The following is a 21407-nucleotide window of genomic DNA, read 5'->3' as shown; positions in this document are numbered from 1 at the left end:
CACTGGCCCTGTGGATGGACCTTGGTGAGTCTGTTTTACGTGTTGGTACATTTTTAAGGTTTAAATGACAGATGTTTTTAATGTCTCTTTCTTGGTTTTTCTCGCTCCCCCCCTCTCTATGAAGTCAGGTGGTTTCTCTACCATCAGTAGTCCTGTACAGTGCTTTTCTCTGTGTTGTCATACTGTTCTGTTCACTGTTGTACTCTGCTGTGCCGCTTCAAGTGTGTGCCTTGACTTGACTGTGTGGAACTCTCCTGTCCTTATAATTGCTCTCACTGGTAGACTGAAATTATATATTTTTCTTACGAGACACACACACACACACACACGATAACACAGACAACAGCGGTATTTGTGAAGGCCATATAGGACACGTAGAAGCAGTCAGGTCAAATTGTTTCTATTCTGTACATTGGATATGTTGTGGTGGGTGAGTTATGTTGTTTGTTTTGGAAGCTATGTCCCCTGCTGCAAGATCTTTCCCATGCAGTGAATAAAGCCTACTGCTGACCTGTCTCCACTTCAGCCTCGTCCATTCTCCTGAACACTCTCACACACGGACACACCACTACCTCTGATCGACTCTGGCAGGAATTCCCTAGTAGCGAGTGTTGCACTTCACTGAAAGCTAAAATAGCCATCATCTATCACAGCTGGGATTCAAATATTTAAAGGGCAGATGCGATTCCATGTCATTATCCAATGAAAATGTCAGTGAAATGCCAACCTGTCGACAGAAAACTGTATGTGTGTCTCTCTCTGTATTTGTGTGTGTGTGCGTGTGTGTGTACTGTACCAGTCAAAAGTTTGGACACTTCTTTATTTTTACTAATTTCTACATTGTAGAATAATAGACATCAAAACTATGAAATAATACATATGGAATCATGTAGCAACCAAAAAAGTGTTAAACAAATCCAAATATATTTGAGATTCTACAAAGTAACCACCCTTAGCCTTGATGACAGCTTTGCACACTCTAGGCATTCTCTCAAACAGCTTTCATGAGGTAGTCACCTGGAATGAATTTGGTCTCCGTGAGGTTGTGGCCCATCTGCAGTGGGCCTGGGATCCTTACTTTTAAAGTTTCTTCAAGTGCAGTCGCAAAATACATCAATTGCTATGATGAAATTGGCTCTCATGTGGACTGCCACAGGAATGGAAGACCTGCTGCAGAGGATAAATTCCTTTGAGTTACCAGTCTCAGAAAATGCAGCCCAAATAAATGCTTCACAGAGTTCAAGGAACAGACACATCTCAACATCAACTGTTCAGAGAAGGCTGTGAATCAGGCCTTCATGGTCGAATTGCTGCAAAGAAACCACTACTAAAGGACACCAAAAGGTGAAGAGACTTGCTTGGGCTAAGAAACACGAGCAATGGACATTGGACCGCTGGAAATTTGTCCTTTGGTCTGATGAATCCAAATTTGAGATTTTTGGTTCCAACCGCTGTGTCTTTGTGAGATGCAGAGTACATGTGTGGTTCTCACCATGAAGCATGGTGAAGGAGGTGTGATGGTGTGGGGGTGCTTTGCAAGTGACACTCTGTGAATTATTTAGAATTCAAGGCACACTTAACCAGCATGGCTACCACAGCATTCTGCAGCGATATGCCATCCCATCTGGTTTGCGCTTACTGAGACTATAATTTGTTTTTCAACAGGACAATAACCCAAACACACCTCCAGGCTGTGTAAAAGCTATTTGACCAAGACGGAGAGTGATGGAGTGCTGCATCAGATGACCTGGCCTCCACAATCACCCGACCACAACCCAATTGAGATGGTGTGAGATTAGTTGGACCGCAGAGTGAGGGAAAAGCAGCCAACAAGTGCTCAGCATATGTGGGAACTCCTTCAAGACTGTTGGAAAAGGGGGTTCCGGTGACACAACTTAGGAAATGGCTGCCTAGTTTTTCACACTGCACATTGGTTGGGTATCCCCCCTAAATTCAAGTATTTACTCTGAGCATTGTAATAACTTACGCAAAATGGAAAGGGGAAAATAGGTTAAGGTCACGGAGCTACAACAACAGCCCGTAACAAGACAGCAGAAGATATAATCGTCGATGAACCCAAGATGGCTAATGCTAGCGCAAGTAAGATAGCAGCAGCAAAATAACCCTCATTTCGTGAGGTGATAAAGGAGGAATTGCGCGAGGCGCTCACAGGCTCACGAGAGGAACTTCGAGAAGATGTAAGAAAATAACTAAATGAGTTCAAGAAGGACATTAACCAGAAACTTGGAGAAAACAAAGAAGAACTTCACAGCATATCTACAAGAATGGGTGTTAGGAATTTTATGAATAATGACTAAACAATATCCCCATTTTAAATAGAACTGTAATTAAGTCAACTTATATTCTGTTTTATTATATCTGATTAACAATATGAATTCATGAGTGAGGGATTGTGGAGCCTGAAACAGGGGGTAATTACATTAAATAAATACCATTCCAGCCAGGTTGGAAAAGATTGGAAGTGTTGTTTTTTTAAGTAAGCAGAAAGGGTAATTAACATATGGTTGAACCGACTCAACTTAGCTCTGGAATGTTCAGATAAAGCAGTATGTGTCTTCTTAGGTCTTCCATTAGCTGGAACTGTCTGCTGAATGGTGATGGATGAAAACTTCAGGAGGTTTATCTCGAATGAACTTTTGAACTGTTGGGAGAAAGAATATTTTATGACCTATGACGTCATATTTTGTATATAAACTGTTGTTCGTGGTTACATGGCAGCGCGCTCTGAGAATAAATACTATTATCTATTTTTGATAAGACTGGTCTCTGTCTATTTTATACAAATAAGAATCTTACAAATTCTCATAAAATAGACTAAGTGAATTCAATTAATGAAAACATATTGGAATAATGAAATTATACTAACAATTGCTCATTCGAGCCCGGATATCCAAGAGCTGCCTCTGTCGTCCAAAGGTAGTAGCCGAAAACCTTGCACGGGCGGGTCTAGTCCCATTATTTAAAGACCTGGCCTCTGAATTGAGGTTAAAGGTCTAAGGTCGACAGAGAAGGTGACGGAATCGAACCGGCATTGCTTTTCCCAGTCTACAGGACGACGGTAAATAGTCTTTATTCTCAAATTTGGGAGGAATGATGTAAGTTATCTTTGATTTGATGTTCTAAAAATGTTTAGAATTGATAAATAATAGGAGCTTCGCTATTCCAAACAGATGTGTTGGGTTACCTGTATGACCAATATACAAGGATTTAATGTGTGACAGGTCTGAAATTACCTGTGGTAAGGTGCACTACCGTTAATGAAATAGAACTTAATAAATCCTGGTTTTGCAAGCCGAAGGAGTTATTAAGGGTGGGATATAGTACGTTTTGTTAGATAGGACGGTCGTTCTGTACAAATAGGATAGCCATTCATTCAAAAGGCATACCTAAATAAAGTTTTAACCTAAGTAGTCTATCTGTATATGGAAGTAGTCTGACTATGAAAGGTAGTGGATAGATATGCTAAAACAAGTGAGGATAAATTAGGATTGGTGAGAAGGCAGGGTAATCATAGGCGAACGGAATGACTGAACCTATTCAATCCTGAAAGAAATAATATCCAAAAGAGTGGGAGAGAAACTTAAAAATAGCGAAGTGAGATTGGTTTAACCAGGGATGTATGTCCCCTGGGTAATAACTGATAGATGTGGAAGTGAGATCTAATGTCCGATCATAGCAAAGCTATAGATAAGTTTCCAGGGAAGAGAATCATATAATTCCATACACATAGATTGTAACTAGGTAACGGTAAACAGCACATACATAGATCGTAGAAATACACACACATAGAAGGTAAAAAAAATAGAAAGGCATAGATAAGTGATTAAATACCATAGCTACTAGTAACGGCAAGGATTTAACTAGCAATGGGCAGTAAATCCTCAAAGGAGGTCCCGGAATTAACGGGAGATGAAAAATAATGCAGGGAAGAGATAAGAGGAACACTTATTTTGGCCCGACATGGAGGAGTAAGTTTAAAGAAGGATAATGCAGGAAGAGATAAGAGGAACACTTATTTTGGCCCGACATGGAGGTAAGCTGAAGAAATCATTAACAAGTCAAGAGTCATAAGGAACGATAATTCGCTCACAGTGAGACCTAATAACCTAATAACTCAAGAGTCACAATAGTAACTATGCCTAAATAGTAGAGAGCGAGATTAATGAGAATCCTTGCTGAGGAAAAACTTGGCCTTTTAAATTAGGGCTATTTTTGTTGTCTCGGTGCCAGGTTATGAATATAGACAATTATGTAATTCTCGCCTGCTTGCCCAGGCCCGGGTTCAGTTCCCAGTAAGTGCTTTGACTAAAATCAGAGTTTTTGATTGTAATTAAACTAATTGTATGTTTTGCCGAGAAAATATAGTCGCTAGTGTTTGTATAAGATATGTGGAACTTTTTAATGGATTTGTTCAGGGTTAAATTGAGTGACTAATTTATTTAAAATGTAAAAAATAACAAAGTGGATTTTGAGGTGAGACGTCTGTTCACTAAATGATCTGTTTGAATAATGTATTGGGAATGAGTCGTAATTAAAATGCTGTATCAAAGAAGAGACAGTTACTTAAATGTAATGAATTCTAAATAATAATGAAGAGAAAATTACGATAGATTTGTGCCCATCGAAATGTTCTTATAAATTTAGCGAATTGAGAGGATGAGAGATATTGATTGATGTTGTAAGTTCTATTCAAGATCCAACAGATGTGATAAATTAGGTTTGGTTTATCGAACCCGTACTACTACTGCTGCTGCAGACAGCCAACAATAATTTGTCGTTGCGGCCTGGGAATGGACTCAGCGCCTGTTGATGACATCACTCACAAGGCACTTTTTGTCGCCACGGCAATGAGGTGGTGACTGAGGGTGACAGAGAAAATTGTTTTGTCATTTAGAAGGAAAATGCGTGCATTATTGCTTTGAGTCACTTTTCAGAATTTGATAAAAATTTCTAAATACATTTTTAAAAGTAACTGTATGTCGTCAGGTAGTCAGAAAAGATGCTAAAACTAGCAACAGATTCGCTAGGTGGGCATCATTGATTTGTGGCATTCATTGGACAATATTTGGCTGTAAGAAAGGAGATCTGAATGTTTGAATTGTAAAAAAAACTGTGATAATGTATTCTAATGGTAATTGATTCTTGGTTTGTTTATTTGGTTACTGGTTATGGTAGATGTTAGTGTTGATTTACTTAATTAAACATTGTATTATCTGATGTATGAGTAGGATTCCTTCTTCCGGGACGGATGGAAGTTATCTTAAATATGTAAATTGAAGGAGCCATGGGAGAATACGTTTACATTTTTATTAAATACCTGGGATTAAATGACTGATTTCTTACACTGAGAAATGTACCATATTTGCGACAGAGGGGAAAAAGTATTACATTTAGATAATAATGTTATCAGGTTAATTGTATCTAAGGGTAGCATGTTCACTTAAGTATAGATATACATTGACGTTAATTAAAACTTATGATTAATGATATGAGGTAAAGAGGAATTATCATTAGGTTTGGTTTATAGTTCACTTTAGAGTTTCTGAATCGATGTAGTATAGTGAATGCTAGTTTGGCGTTTTGTGTTTTTTCTGGGAGAATTGGAGTTTTATTGACTTCTTTTGGATGTTTCCTGGGACTATAATCTTGGGAGAGTTGGTGAGATTGAGGCCATTAACGACCAAATTGAAAAGGGCCTGGAAGTTTTTTTTTTTTTTCATTAAGGTTTGCAAATATACACACATAAAACATTTGTTAGGACTATTTGTTTTAGTGCAAAGGTATTTTAGAGGGCACGCTCACATATGGAGTTTTATGCGTTTTAATTACACAAGTGATTTTTTTATTTTAAGGATAAAGGGTTCTTTAATATGTCTAATGTGGTATGGAACATGACTATAAAAGGGTGGTATGACCTTTGACCTTATCATGGCTATCTCTTGGGGTCTGATCAGCCTCAGGGGAGGGCCATTTGGATAATGAATTTGTGGTCATTTGGAATACTAGTTTTTAAGGTAAAGTATTATAAATTATATTCCTGATACACCATGAACCCCGAGAAGGCCAGAGGTTAATATTGACACATAGTTAGACAATGAGGATTTAGTATTAACCAAGCATAAGGAATCACTTGATCTGGAAAAACAGGAAGTGAGAGTGGGATTGGGAAGGATGTCTCAGTGGAGTTCTATGCAGACCAAATGGGGCCTCTGACTCCTTGGCAGTTTAGGACTAAGAGCAGCCATTATGGAAGACATCTATGCAAGTCCCTGTGTAGTTCATGAAAACAGGTTATAGCTCACATCATGTGAGAGGGCTACATAAATCTACATACCCAGTATGGAAGAAGATGGAGTGTAGTGAAAGTAAGGGTTTCAGTTGATAACCTAGTGCATTCCAGGGATAGAGCAGATGATAGCTCTATAGTCAGCCAGAATACAAGCAGGGTCCCTGACAAAGCAGATACTGACCCAAGTAGGTTGTCCAGAGCCAAGAGCCGGTGTGGATAGTTCAGATGAAAGATCTTAAGGAAGTAATTGAGATGGAAACTGGTTATGGGGATTCTAACCTATGGTTAGAATGGATTCAGTATGAAGCAGATCAGTAGCGAAAGAAGAATGTTAGGCCTGCGTCACGTTAATAACATATATTTGAACTAAGGATTAATGACACATTGACAACGGGGTGACAGAAGGGCATATCAAGGGGAGGATTCATGACATGCAAGCATGACCGATATAGTTTTCACTTGTAATTAACCGATGTGTATAAGCTACGAAATAGGCGCCCTTATTATTTTCGGTTCCACCAGGTCTTGTTTGTGACTACAGGGCAAGACAAGGCTGTAATCTTTCACCCACACCCTTCTCCTTGTACCTCGAACCATTGGCACAGGCATTAAGACAGGACCCAACTTTAGAGGGAGTAACAATAAGAGGCAGTGAACATAAAATATGCATGTATGCTGATGACGTTCTGTTATTCCTTAAAGACCCAGGCTGGGTGTACCTGGATTGATGGATGTTTTATATACATGTGGAACATATTCAGAGTATGTGCTTAACGTACACAAGACCCAAGCCCTAGTATATAATTATACCCCACAGCAAGAGCAGGTATAACTTCCACTGGACCTTTCATCCATTAAATATCTTGGAGTATATCTGCCAAAGATACACCCAAACTTTGACATGAATTCACGATCCACATCAACAAGAAAATATATGATGACCTAGACAGATGGATTCACTTCTCTTAGATCTTAGTGGTAGAATTGAAACAATCAAAATGAACATCCTGCCGAGGTTACTGTATTTGTTCCAATCACTGCCCATAGAAATCCTGCCTAAACAGTTTAGGTATAAATGGATATCAAGGTTTATCTGGAACAGGAAGAGACCAAGAACTAGATATACAACCTTACAATTACCAAACAACTGTGGGGGTATGGCCTACCAAACCTAAAAGATGATTATGTGTCAGCCCATTGAGACCTCTGGTGTGTTGGTGCAATTCAGAATACGAATCCAAATGGAAAGACATGAATTACGCTGACAGAGATACTCATACAGTCAGTTTAGGAAATAAGGACATGGTAATAAAAATATACAGTAGACAAAATCAGTGGATGCATTTCTCTCTAATTAATTTCTTTGTACTTGGTTGAAATACCTGATAACTTACACAATAGAGAAAAAGTACCTCTTGAAGGTCTTACTGGCATCCAGTAAAAAGACTATCACTAGGAAATGGCTACAAAAACCCTCCCACAGTGACACAATGGATAGACATTGTAAAAGAAAGACACCGCATGGAGCATATGACCTTTGAACACAAGAGGAGAGAGGTCAGGAATACTGGGAAAATACATTTCGTACTTGAAAAGGTCTAATTCAAAGATGTCAATTTAACTAATATGATGAAGGTATGACGTGCACTGTAACTGACAGATCTTTTTTGTTGTTCTTTATTTTACTTTATTTTGTACTTTCGTTGTGTTCCTACAATAAAAACAAAGTATATAGCACTTTTTAAGACTGTTGGAAAATCATTCCAGGTGAAGCTGGTTGAGAGAATGCCAAGAATGTGCAAAGCTGTCATCAGGGCAAAGGGTGGCTACTTTGAAGAATCTCAAATATAAAATATATTTTGATTCATTTAACACTTTTTGGACACGACATGATTCCATATGTGTTATTTCATAGTTTTGATGTCTTCACTATCATTCTACAATGTAGAAATTAGGAAAAATAAAGAAAACCCTTGAATGAGTAGGTGCGTCCAAACTTTTGACTGGTATTGTATATGTGTGTGTCTTGGTGTGTGTTAGTGTCTCTGTGTGTGTTTGTGTGTGTATCTGTGTGTGTGTGTGTGTGTGTGTATGTGTGTGTGTGTGTGTGTGTGTGTGTGTGTGTGTGTGTGTGTGTGTGTGCGTGTGTGTGTGTGTGTGTGTGTGTGTGTGTGTGTGTGTGTGTGTCAGTGTGTGTGTGTCTCAGTGTGTGTCTCTGTGTGTCCTTAGGTAGGTGTAAGAGCCCGACCCAGTGACTTCTCTTCTCGCCTACATTCTCTCTCTCTATATATATATTTAGAGCCAGACACATTGTCAGCTGGAGATAACTAGACTGCAGACCCCCTAAATAGAATGACAATCAAACACACACACACACACACAAATAATAACAGATTTATAAGACAAATCAGACGTGCATCCATTGTCCATCTAAATAAACAGATATTTGTGTGTGTTTAACCAATTGCTGCACCTTTGTATGTGGACTTGGCTGGACCCCAGTTGGGGCTCACAGGGTTAATAATGTTCCTCTGAGAGAAGCTGTGGTGATGTCACAGGGGTGTAAGGTGTCAGGGAGTGTCCACGAAGGTAAGGGTGGGGGAGGGGGCGGCAGATAGGGTTGGGGACTCTCTTATAAGTTTGGTTTAGGTCTCTCTCTCGGCCCCCTACAATCCCACAGTCCCAACGTCCTGACAGTGAAAGGCGGACCACAGCTAAAACCAGCTCAGGTAAGAGACAACGTCTGAGGTTAAGGGTCGAGGTTAGGGTTCACCTTTGTGGGGGGAGGGGAGATTACGGGACAGAACTGTGATATCTTCACCCTCTTGTCACTGCTCTGTCACACCACTGGGCCTGAAGGCTCTGTGCAGCTGTCCTTGTTGCTAAAAATAAATACTCAGGCTGACATACACACACACACACACAAAACACATACGCACATTCATGCTTTCAGTATAATCTCAGATGATTGCAGTTTTTCAGATGTGACAGTAAGTGACTGCCTGTTGACTATCAGTAGGGTTAAGAGTGATGAAGCATACGTACCTCATCATATTTATTGGGTTTATGTGATGAACAGTTGATACAGCCCTTTTCATCTCTAGTCTGTCATGATCCACAAATGGAGGCTGTGTGTCTTAGATGTTTATGTGGCTGTGAAGAAATAGCAATATGTTAGAATGATGCACTTCTTATGAGGACATTCAGGTTAACACTTAATGTTATGGTAATGACAGAGACATTCAGGTTTCCTTAATGTTATGGTAATGATAGAGACATTCAGGCTTTAATGTTATGGTAATGTCAGAGACATTCAGGTTTCCTTAATGTTATGGTAATGACAAAGACATTCAGGTTTTAATGTTATGGTAATGACAGAGACATTCAGGTTTCCTTAATGTTATGGTATTGAGAGACATTCAGATTTCCTGGAACATCTTTCCAGGATCAAGAACTAGATTTTTTTTGAAAGAGGCATGTCTGCTTTCATAACACACATAATTGTGTTTGGGAATCCAGTGAAAACACAGTAACTATCAACCATATTCTGTGTGTGTCTGAAATAGTTTGTGTTTTGTCCATTAGTACATTCCTTGAATTTAATCTGAGCTTGTTTCAATTAATGAATTTCCTCTGTGAATCAGAGGAATTTCTGTTTCCTGCATCCTGAAGAGAAGAAAGGAAGGATTGCGTTGCCATGAAAAAGCGTCACTGAGCGAGGGCGATCAGACGGTGCCTGATGGAGAGAGAGAAAAGGGGAGGCTTACTCAAGGTCAAATCTATTCAGTCCCACTATCTCCGCTGTCCCTCCCCAAGCAGGTAAGCATACGTGGAGACCCACTGTTCTTGTAGTTCTGTAATGGGAAATGACCCACCCAGGGCTGTCACGGCTGTTGAAGGAACTGGACCAAGGTGCAAAATGATGAGCGACATTTTCTCTTTTATTCGAAATGACGCCGAAAAAACCATAAACAATACAAAACAAACCGTGACGCTTCAGGCCATGTGCCATCAAACAAAGTTAACTTCCCACAAACACAGGTGGGAAAAGGGGACCTAAGTATGGTTCCCAATCAGAGACAACGATAGACAACTGTCCCTGATTGAAAACCATACCCGGCCAAACATAGAAATAGAAAATCATAGAAACACAAAACATAGAATGCCCACTCCAACTCACACTCTGACCAAACCAAAATAGAGACATAAAAAGGATCTCTAAGGTCAGGGCGTGACAAGGGCTCTAATAGTGTTAAATAAATGTATTGTCCAACTTCAATTCAGCTTCCAAGCACAATTTCGTCAATTTGTAGAGAGTATAGCCATGTCAATTTTATAGCATATAGAATGTCTTTCATCAGAAGTGCTCACAAGAACTGATTACTACTGTCACACACTATGATGCACACTAGACCTGGATCAAATACATACAGTTGAAGTCGGAAGTTTACATACACCTTAACCAAAAACATTTAAACTCAGTTTTCCACAATTCCTGACATTCATCCTAGTAAAATTCTGATTTATGTTAGTTAGGATCACCCACTTTATTTAAAGAATGTGAAATGTCAGAAAAATAGTAGAGAGATTGACTTATATCAGCTTTTATTTCTTTCATCACATTCCCAGTGGGTCAGAAGTTTACATACACTCAAATAGTATTTGGAGGCATTGCCTTTAAATTGTTTAACTTGGGTCAAACATTTTGGGTAGCCTTCCACAAGCGTCCCACAATAAGTTGGGTGAATTTTGGCCCATTCCTCCTGACAGAGCTGGTGTAACGGAGTCAGGTTTGTAGGCCTCCTTGCTCGCACACGCTTTTCAGTTCTGCCCACAAATGTTCTATAGGATTGAGGTTAAGGCTTTGTGATGGCTACTCCAATACCTTGACTTTGTTGTCCTTAAGCCATTTTGCCACAATTTTGGAAGTATGCTTCGGGTCATTGTCCATTTGGAAGTGTCACGACTTCCGCTCAAAGTCGGTTCCTCTCTCCTTGTTCGGCGGCATTCAGCGGCCGACGTCACCGGTCTTCTAGCCATCGCCAATCCACCTTCATTTTCCATTTGTTTTGTCTTGTTTTCCCACACATCTGGTTCCTCCATGTCTGTGTGTGAAATTGTTTCATGTATAGTGCTTGTGCACTCTGGACTGGTTCACGACGGATATTTTGTACCAATATTTTGTTGTTCTGGGTACCGTTGGTTTTGCTTATTAAACTGCCGGTTATTACACAGTTCTGCTCTCCTGCGCCTGACTTCCCTGCAGCCAGTCACGCCCCTTACAGGAAGACCCATTTGCGACCAAGCTTTAACTTCCTGACTGATGTCTTGAGATGTTGCTTCAATATATCCACAGAAATTTCTCCTTCATGATGCCATCTATTTTGTGAAGTGCGCCAGGCCCTCCTGCAGCAAAGCACCTCCAGAACATGATGATGCCACCCCCATGCTCCACGGTTGGGATGGTGTTCTTCGCTTGCAAGCCTCCCCCTTTTCTTCCAAACATAACAATGGTCATTATGGCCAAACAGTTCTATTTTTGTTTCATCAGACCAGAGGACATTTCTCCAAAAAGTACGATCTTTGTGCATTTTCAAACCCGTAGTCTGGCTTTTTTATGATGGTTTTTTGCAGGTAGTTTCTTCCTTGCTGAGCGGCCTTTCAGGTTATGTCGATATAGGACTCATTTTACTGTGGATATAGATATTTATGTACCTGTTTCCTCCAGCATCTTCACAAGGTCCTTTGCTGTTGTTCTGGGATTGATTTGCACTTTTCGCACCAAAGTACGTTTCATCTCTAGGAGACAGAACGCGTCTCCTTCCTGAGCAGTATGGCGGCTGTGTGGTCCAATGGTGACTCAAATGATGTAAGTTAGCCTATCAGAAGCTTCAAAGCCATGACATAATTTTCTGGAATTTTCAAAGCTGTTTAAATGTCCCAAAAGTGCCAACTCCGCTCATCCTGCATGTCAGGCTAAATCAATCACCCCACTTCCCCGGTCTGCTTAGTAATTATATTTATTTGGTTATGACTATGTCTCTATACTTTTGCAGTTTCTCCGTGATCTCTGAGTCCAGATTCTCCATGATATCAGGGTCGGATGCCGAGAGTATCTATATGGAGCCCATTCACCTGTCCTCAGCTATAGCTGCCAAACAAATCATCAACGAGGGTGAGACACAGATTCATTCCACCAACCACACATAACTCACATGCTGTTTTTTTGTCTTGGTGAGTGGATCTGAACATTATGATTTAAAACATCTAAATGAAAAGATTTCATATTGGCAGAATACAGTTTTATAAATGCTGTTCACCTAAGAAGCATGGCTGTCGACAAAGTGAACGCTTGGGACTATAAGGTTCTATCTAGAAAAAGATGATTCTGAGATAATTGGCTTTGAAGTTCTGAACCCTCATTGGTTTGAATGAGTAGTTTGAACTACTTTTATCTTGTATTCTTCTGAACTTAACATAAACTGGGGTATTTAGACTACTGTATAGGTAGAGAACATTGAACAGAACAAGCTGTCAATAACTACATGTTGACTAAAATACAGATAGAACCTTATCCCAAGCTCTCGAAAGGTTAAAGAAAGTTGAAGGGTGGAACCACAAAAAAGCCGGGAAAAACAGCCATCACTAGTCCTGTTTGCAGGTTCACCTACAGAGCAGCTTGGGTAGCCTAGTGTTAGAGTGTTGGGCCAGGTAGCCTAGTGGTTAGAGTGTTGGGCCAGGTAGCCTAGTGGTTAGAGTGTTGGGCCAGGTAGCCTAATGGTTAGAGTGTTGGACCAGGTAGCCTAGTGGTTAGAGTGTTGGGCCAGGTAGCCTAGTGGTTAGAGTGTTGGGCCAGGTAGCCTAGTGGTTAGAGTGTTGGGCCAGGTAGCCTAGTGGTTAGAGTGTTGGGCCAGGTAGCCTAGTGGTTAGAGTGTTGGGCCAGGTAGCCTAATGGTTAGAGTGTTGGACCAGGTAGCCTAGTGGTTAGAGTGTTGGGCCAGGTAGCCTAGTGGATAGAGTGTTGGGCCAGTAGCCTGCTGTCAAATCCCAGAGTGTTGGGCCAGGTAGCGGTCTAGTGGTTAACTGTTGGGCCTAGTTAAAAATAGTGGTACTGTGTTGGGCCAAGCACATTGGTTAAGGTGTTGGCTCCAGGTACATATTGTATTTGTCCCATAGGAGATAATGGTTAGAGTGTTGGGACAGGTAGCCTCGGTTGGTTACACAATGTCTGGGCCAGGTAGCCTAGTGGTTAGAGTGTTGGGCCAGGTAGACTGAGTGGTTAGAGTGTTGGGCCAGGTAGCCTAGTGGTTAGGTGTTGGGCCCAGGTAGCCTAATGGTTAGAGTGTTCAACCAAGGTAGTCCAGAGAGTGTTGGGCCATACATACAGCATGCACTGCAATGCAATGTTGGTTATTATCCAGGTACCTAGTATAATGTTGGGCCAGTAAAAACCAAGGTTGCAATGGATCAAATCCCAAACCCAAGTCACAGATAACTTTCTGTTCACGGCAAGCTGTCATTGGAATACCAAGTCTTAACAGCTTCTAACCCCAAGCCATAAGACTGCTGAACAATTAATCAAATGGCCACCGCACATTGCGTGACACCCCCCCCACATCCATTTGTGTGGCTCAGTCGGTAGAGCATCCCAACGCCAAGAGATAAAGCTGTGCCACCCATATGTTTGTCCCCGAATAAGTCGCCAAAAAGCGTCTTGCTAAATGGGTTGTTTTTTACACTGTTACGCTGTTTATTATCTATGCATCTTACATGTACAAATTACGGCAACTACTTCTTTACGGCCTGCACAGACTCGATATTTAATACCTCGTTATTGTTATTTTAGCTTGTTTTAATAATCAATCCAAAAAAAACATTTTTACTTTAGTTTATTTCCAGGACCTATAAATATTTTCTTAACTCTTCTTGAACTGCACCCTGTTGGATCAGTGGGTCCCACATGGGACGTTTGAGCTAACGTAGGCTAATGCGATTAGCATGAGGTTGTAATCAAACGGAAAGTTTCTCAGGACATAGGCATATCTGATTTTTACAGAAAGCTTAAATTCTTGTTAATCTAACTGCACTGTCCAATTTACAGTAAAGTACTAGTGAAATAATACCATGCTATTGTTTGGGAGAGTGCCAGTTTTGAATTGAATTGTTTTATTAATGAACAAATTAGGCACATTTGGGCAGTTTTCATTTCAACATTTTGAACAGAAATTCAATGGTTCAGTGGGTCCCAGTCTAAAACTTTGCACATACACGCTGTCATCTAGTGGCCAAAATCTAAATGGAACCTGTGCTGGAATAAGTTTCATTATGACCCTTCTCTTGCATTTCCAGAACTTAATTGTTATGTTCTCCTACATTCCTTTCACATTTCCACAAACTTCAAAGTGTTTCCTTTCAAATGATATCAAGAATAGCCTATCCTTGCTTCAGGGCCTCAGCTACAGGCATTTAGATTTGGGTATGTCATTTTAGACAAAAATGTTTTGTTTTTTAAAGGGGCGGATCCTTATGAGGTTTGAAGGGCTTGTCAGTAAGCATTTCATGGTAAAGTCTACACTTGTTGTATTTGGCGCATGTGACAAATAAAGTTTGATTTGATTATACTGTAGCATTAGGAGTAATCACCTCTATCTCTTACCTGAGAATACAATGTGTTCATTATGGCAATATCCAGCTAGAGACGTCCAAGCCATTATCCATAGCTAGACTGTCTGATTTGGATAATGCGTTCGCCAACACACCACAATTATGCTCCTAACTAACTTTGAATAGGTTACTTTGCTTTCTAACAGTGTCCCTGCAGCAGCTGTCTATCCTTAACTTTGGATGCTGTCTGCAAATGTGACATACTCCTGGTATGGTTTGTAAAGACTGACACAGAGGGTGGGGAGTTTTGCAGCACAAAGTTCTTTCCTTCAATCTAGCCACTGTCTGTAGCCTACTTACACGTTTAGATGCAATGAATTATGTAATATTGTGGATTAGGCAGTAGGGTGTGTGTGTGTGTGTGTGTGTGTGTGTGTGTGTGTGTGTGTGTGTGTGTGTGTGTGTGTGTGTGTGTGTGTGTGTGTGTGTGTGTGTGTGTGTGTGTGTGTATCTGAATAGTCTGCTCTTTCCTTTCCTCAGAGCTCCCCAACGGGGTATCAGGGCAGAGAGTACCCCAGACAGCATGTTGGAGACAGCGGAACAGCTGATGGTGGAGGACCTGTACAACCGGGTGAAGGACATGATCGATGACCGCAGCCCTATAACACCCCCTGTGTGATGGACATCCAGCGGGCCATGGTACAGGACCGCCTGGAGACCCCCAACAACCCTGTGGACGAGGTGTGGAACAACATATTCATCGCTGAGAAGTGAGTCACTCACTGTGCCGTGGAAGTTACTGTATGCATTACATCTCCCCATACACACACACACACACACACACACACACACACACACACACACACACACACACACACACACACACACTCCGCCCTTCAAAATACAGTGTTATATGCATAGCTCATGGAACATCATTCCAGCTAGATTTATCCCCACCTCACTTTCACCATAGACAACTTCACTGAGTGTCAATAGAATGACAGATAGATAGCTGTTCACCTCCTATGGTATAATTAAGCAACAAGGCCCGAGTGGGTGTGGTATATGGTCAATATACCATGGTTACAGCCCTTAGCAGTGGTATATTGGCTATATACCACAAATCCCAGGAGTGCCTTATTGCTATTATAAACTGGTTATCAACGTAATTAGAGCAGTAAAAAGACATGTTTTGTCATACCCGTGTTATACGGTCTGATATACCACGGCTGTCAGCCAGTCAGCATTCATCCCTCGAACCACCCAGTTTATAATACTTTGTAAAAGTGGCCTGACCACAACAACAACAGTGTTGCTTGTTCCTTCCTCTGTATTGCAGATCTGTGGCTGTCAATAAAGCTCGTCTGGAAGCGCATGGGTATCACCCACATCCTGAACGCTGCCCACGGTACGGGGGTCTACACAGGGAGGCCTTCTACGCTGGCATGAACATCGGCTACATGGGTATCGAGGTAGATGACTTTGCAGAGTCTGACATCTCCCTCACTTCAGAACCTGCGCTGAGTTCCTGGATGAGGCCCTGTTGACACACAAGGGTGAGTCAGTGTTCTTTTGTGTGTTCTTATTGGTGGATCAAGGCCCAATTCTCAATGGACCCACCTCAGACCCTACACCCTATGCATTTGTATATCTACCTGGATTTGATTGATCAAAGTAATATGGTGAAAGTTCCACCTATCCTACCAGACAGCGAGGAGAGCTATTACCAGGATATTTAATGGATACGATATGAACGTCTTCTTGTGTGATCTCATGTTTTCTCCCATTTCCATTGACCTTGAGTCTGGGCTGACCTGGACATAGTAGAACCAATCTCTGGATTGTTTGCTTTGGCTTAACTGGACCCAGTGATGATGAGGCTTGAATTCCATCTCTAGAACAATCCAGAGACTACTTGGAGTTCCATCTAGATTCTAGACTAATCTATAGACTACTCCTAATTACTCATCATAACCAGGGGTGGCCGTCAGTCTTATTTTAGGGAGGTCACTCAGAGCCAATGGACAGGGATAGCCTAGCTATATCTGGACTCTGTTTAGGCGGGTGAGTCATCTTCTAAAGCGTTCACCCCCCCCCCCCCCTTCCCCCTCCCCGCCCCAACTCTAATTAAACCCCAAATAGATTAGATCCACTGACCGCTTGAGTTAAATAAACACATATTTGTTAAGAATCAGGTTAAATGTCAGGCAGTAGTAACTAGTATTCATGTCATAGGTGTGGGTCTGTGGTCCACGCAGTCCTTTCCGCTACAGGGAGGGAGTATGCAACGCATCACATTACAAACCTGGCACCTTGGGGTTATCATATCATGGGTTATGATGTCAGAGTTTATAACTGGGGGGGGGGTACAGTGTTTAGGAGTGATACAGTCACACCTGGAAGGGAATACAGCCCTCTGCTGGTTATAGAGTGTCCTTGCAGAGCAGACGTCATGCTGGCTCTACCTGCACATAAAATGTATTAGCCTCCTACAGCTACAGCTGTTATCATCAAACTGGTACCTAATACTTTCAGATTCATGAAATCAGTATTGTCATTTGCTTATCCCTTATGTTGCAAATGTATCTTTAATTAACTACATATAAATTGCAAGTGTAACCAATGGGAAGTGTGTTTTGTCTTCTTCTCCTGCAGGTAAGGTCCTGGTGTCCTCTATGATGGGCGAGAGCCGCTCCGCTGTGCTGGTGGCTGCCTACCTCATGATTTTCCAACACATGACCATCATGGAGGCACTGACCACTCTGAGGAAGAAGCGGCCCATCAACCCCAACGAGGGCTTCCTAAAACAGCTGCGTCAGCTTAACGAGACGCTACTAGAGGAGCGTGATGACGATGATGACGACACCCTCAGCCAATGCTCCGTCATCGACGCCCACACTCGCGCCCACCTGTTTGACGACGAAGAGAGCATGATGGGCGTGAAGGCCCACTCCATTATGATGGAGGAGGAGGAGGACAGCCAAAGCGTGATGAGTAGCGTGGCCTCGTCTGCCGCAGCCGCCGCCCTCAGGGACGGTGTTTTTGGAGGGCTGCGGATGGGCCTGGATCGGGCAGAGACGACAGAGGGCCTGGCCCTGCCTGGAAAAGACGCTGGCGACGGTGGGGAGGATACAGAGGATGGGGATGAAGATGGCATGAGCATGATCCGCGAGTGGCAGAGGAGGAACGAGAAGTACCAGAGCGAGGAGTGGTGGGAGCGACAGCTGATGAGCGAGGCTGGGGACGAGGAGTCTCTCCTGGGGGGCATGCGGGGTCCTGGGGCAACAGAAGACCTGGAGAGCGTGACCAGTGAGGACGTCCAGGCCATGAAAGAGCGCCTGAAGCGGCGCCCGCGGCACTCCCCCTCAGAGTCAGTGTCCACGGCCAGTTGCAGCAGCTACTCTGACCTGTGGAAGCAGCGTCTGAAGGAGATCGAGGAGCAGGCGGCAGCGCGCTACTGCAAGAAGGACGACGACAACAACAGTGAGAGCACGGCGATGGAGGGGATACAAAATAAGAAGCAGACAATCAAGGACGACGTGGAGAGCGTGCTCTCGGACACCAGCTCCATGTACAACTTCTGCAAGAGGAACAAGGAGAACCTAACTCCCCTGGAGCGCTGGAGGGTGAAGAGGATCCAGTTTGGCTGGAATAAGAATGACGAAGGGAGGGATGGGGAGAAAAGAGCCGGGGGTGTATGGGGCAGTGGGGAGCAGGGAGATGGCGATGCTGAGGCCCGCACTCCGGCACTGGAGGACGTCAACCTGACAGCCTACCAGACCTGGAAGATGAAACAGGCGAAGAGGCTTGGAGAGGACAACAAGGCAACAAAAGATGACATTGTGGAGATGAGCCGTGGCGAGGACTCGGCCACAGCCAAGAGGAGACAGAGGCGGGAGGAGCTCCTGGAGCGCTCGCGGAAGACGCTGGAGGAGAGTCAGTCCATGTGTGGCTGGGAGACGGAGAGCTCCATGAGCGGAAGCAACCTGCCACTCTCTGCCTTCTTCGCCCAGCCTGACGGCTCACAAACTGGACGTGTTGCCAATGATGACAACATGTCCATGCTGAGTGGCAGGTCTTCTGTATCCCAAGCCCGCAGCACCAGATCTCAGGCCTCTATGGGCTCAGGAATTCCGCAGGGCATTCCCCAAGTCCCCATGATCCCTGTGCCCACAATGCAGGGACCTGGTGGGGAGCCCATGGTCGACCTGTCCAGCATTCAGAACTGGATCGCCAATGTGGTGTCCGAGACCCTCATCCAGAAGGAGCGTGAGATGAGCCTCCCCCCGTCCCAGGCTGGATCGGTGCTAAGTTTCGGTGGGACATCTAGTGTGGTAGGACCAGCAAGACGTGGCTTGGACGATGACAAGGCTTCTATGCTGAGTGGAGCGTCCTATTCAAGCTCGCTGGCTCATCACGGTGTCAGTGCTGGCAGGGCCGAGTCTGTGCTCTCTGGTAGAAGTGCTGCTTCTTCTACCAGTAATCTCTCCAGCATCTCCGGTCTGGGCTCCCGTAAGAGCAAGATCACCACCACCAGCGTGCCCCTCTACAGCCTTTTTGCCGACCAGGTCAACCTACAGAAGCTGGACTCCATGGACAAGCAGATGCAGTCGGAGATGAGGAACAAGATGGCCTGCTACGGGATGAAGAAGATCGTCGAAGATAACAAGCGCAGCACACTCTACAAAGAAGAAGAAGCCCAGGACGAGGGCGAAGAGGAGGAAGAGAAGGAGGATGACTATTTAACGGGAAAGATAAAGACGTCTCTCCCACCTGCACCAGAGAAAAAGAAAGCACCTACGCGAAGCTATGGCCTTTCGGGCTGCCTAAATCTCTCCACCGCTCTGGAGAAGAAAAGAACACCAGTGTTGATGATTGGCTAACCAACGTCATGCCTCCTTCAATTAATCCAGCATCCTATAGTGCAGAAGCCCAGGAGACTGATCCAGGGCCATCTGCCTCCGTGTATAACTTCGGAGGTCGGAGGGACTCGTCTGAGCAGGAAGAAGAAGAGGAGGAGTATGAAGTCGCATCCAGATATCGCTCCAGATTCCAGGCAGACACAGACTCACGTGTACTTGGCAAATTCTCTTCCAACAGCGTGGATTCCAGCAGCTACAGGACTAGAAGATCCTACACAGCCACTGAGGAAGAGGAGGAAGAAGAGGAGAGTTATACATCCGAAGAGGAAGTTTACTCATCACTCACAAAATGAGAGTGGAGGGGAGACGGAGGGGAGGATAGAAAGGAAGGAAGAAAAGGAAGAGGAAGAAGATGTCGACAGATTCCTCAGCGAGCTTAGGCAGAGGTCTCAGGCTCAGGCTGAGGCAGAAATGCAGGACGATGACATCGTTGCAGCTTGGAGGGCACAACAAGAATCAAAGTCAAATGGTTACAGAAGCAATGACTCTTAACCAATCAAAGACAGTGTCACACTTATAGTATGAAAGAAACTCAATCAATGTTAATATGTTTCTTCAGCTAATAAATTAAAATTGCACACTTGCTACACAAGCCACTTTCTTTGTGGTCTTTTTATTTTCAGAAGTGGGGTGACCTTTATAATTCTATAGGTAGTTGTTATAGATCATTCTGACATGTAAATACTCATCTAAATCAAATATCTAAGCTTTATTATAATGGAAAAGGGAAAATGTGCACTTTGCTTTCTAAACTCAAACGAGTGTATTTCTCATAGTCTATTTTATAATCAAATGGACGCAAAATATGAATATTTAAATATTGCCTCAGCCTAACTGCATTGTTTGTGCAGTACAAGTAGAGTAACACACGTCTGCTGTTTGTTGCATTGATTGTAAAATGCAACAACTAACCTACAAAACAATCTAAACTAGATTACTGTTCAAGACAAAAAATATTTATGCTGTACAATTTTGGAGCACAAACACAATCCATTTCAAAGCATTTATAATTGCAATAAATGTTAAAGCAATTATCTGGTTGTTTTATTTTATTTTTATCTCATTCCTCATGCCTAAGGACACTGACCTGGATTCTAGTTGATCACATCTTTAACGAAAACATGAGACAGAGTAGAAGAATAGAAGACAGAATAAAAGGAATTATGATAATCAAATCGCATAGCACTTAACATTGTAAGGGGAACTCAACATATTAATCTCTACTGAACTGGGTGCTTTTTATCACAATATTTTACCCCATACATACTATCTACTTGTTATATTATGGATAGAAGACTACAGCAAGACACACTTTGACAAGGCAGTCAATATCCTATTGAGCGTCTGTCTAGCCCTACAAGTATGGGCATGTACTGTATGCACTCGAAGAGTTCAAGCTAGAAGACATACACGCGCGCAAATAACATAGTCAATGCTACTATTCCACTTTGCGAAAGAAAAACGTCATTACTACTCTCTGCCATGGTTTATTTGTAGTTGTGTTATTGTCTCTCATGCCAAGTGAGTGTTAGGCTAGTGACTAGATGAACATGCTAGACGGGCAAAAGGTT

At 42.7% G+C, this 21407-nt stretch overlaps 1 pseudogene; it reads left to right on the top strand.

The window, feature by feature from the left end:
• LOC135542971 (serine/threonine/tyrosine-interacting-like protein 2) overlaps positions 1–20340 on the top strand; it is a 25225-nt pseudogene extending 4885 nt beyond the window's left edge.
• The last annotated feature ends 1067 nt before the right edge of the window (positions 20341–21407 follow it).

Source organism: Oncorhynchus masou, chromosome 7 (assembly GCF_036934945.1).
Source record: "Oncorhynchus masou masou isolate Uvic2021 chromosome 7, UVic_Omas_1.1, whole genome shotgun sequence".
NCBI classification, from domain to species: Eukaryota; Metazoa; Chordata; class Actinopteri; order Salmoniformes; family Salmonidae; genus Oncorhynchus; species Oncorhynchus masou.
The sequence above is the reverse complement of the archived record's forward strand: the minus strand, read 5'-3'. Positions and strand labels throughout refer to the sequence as shown.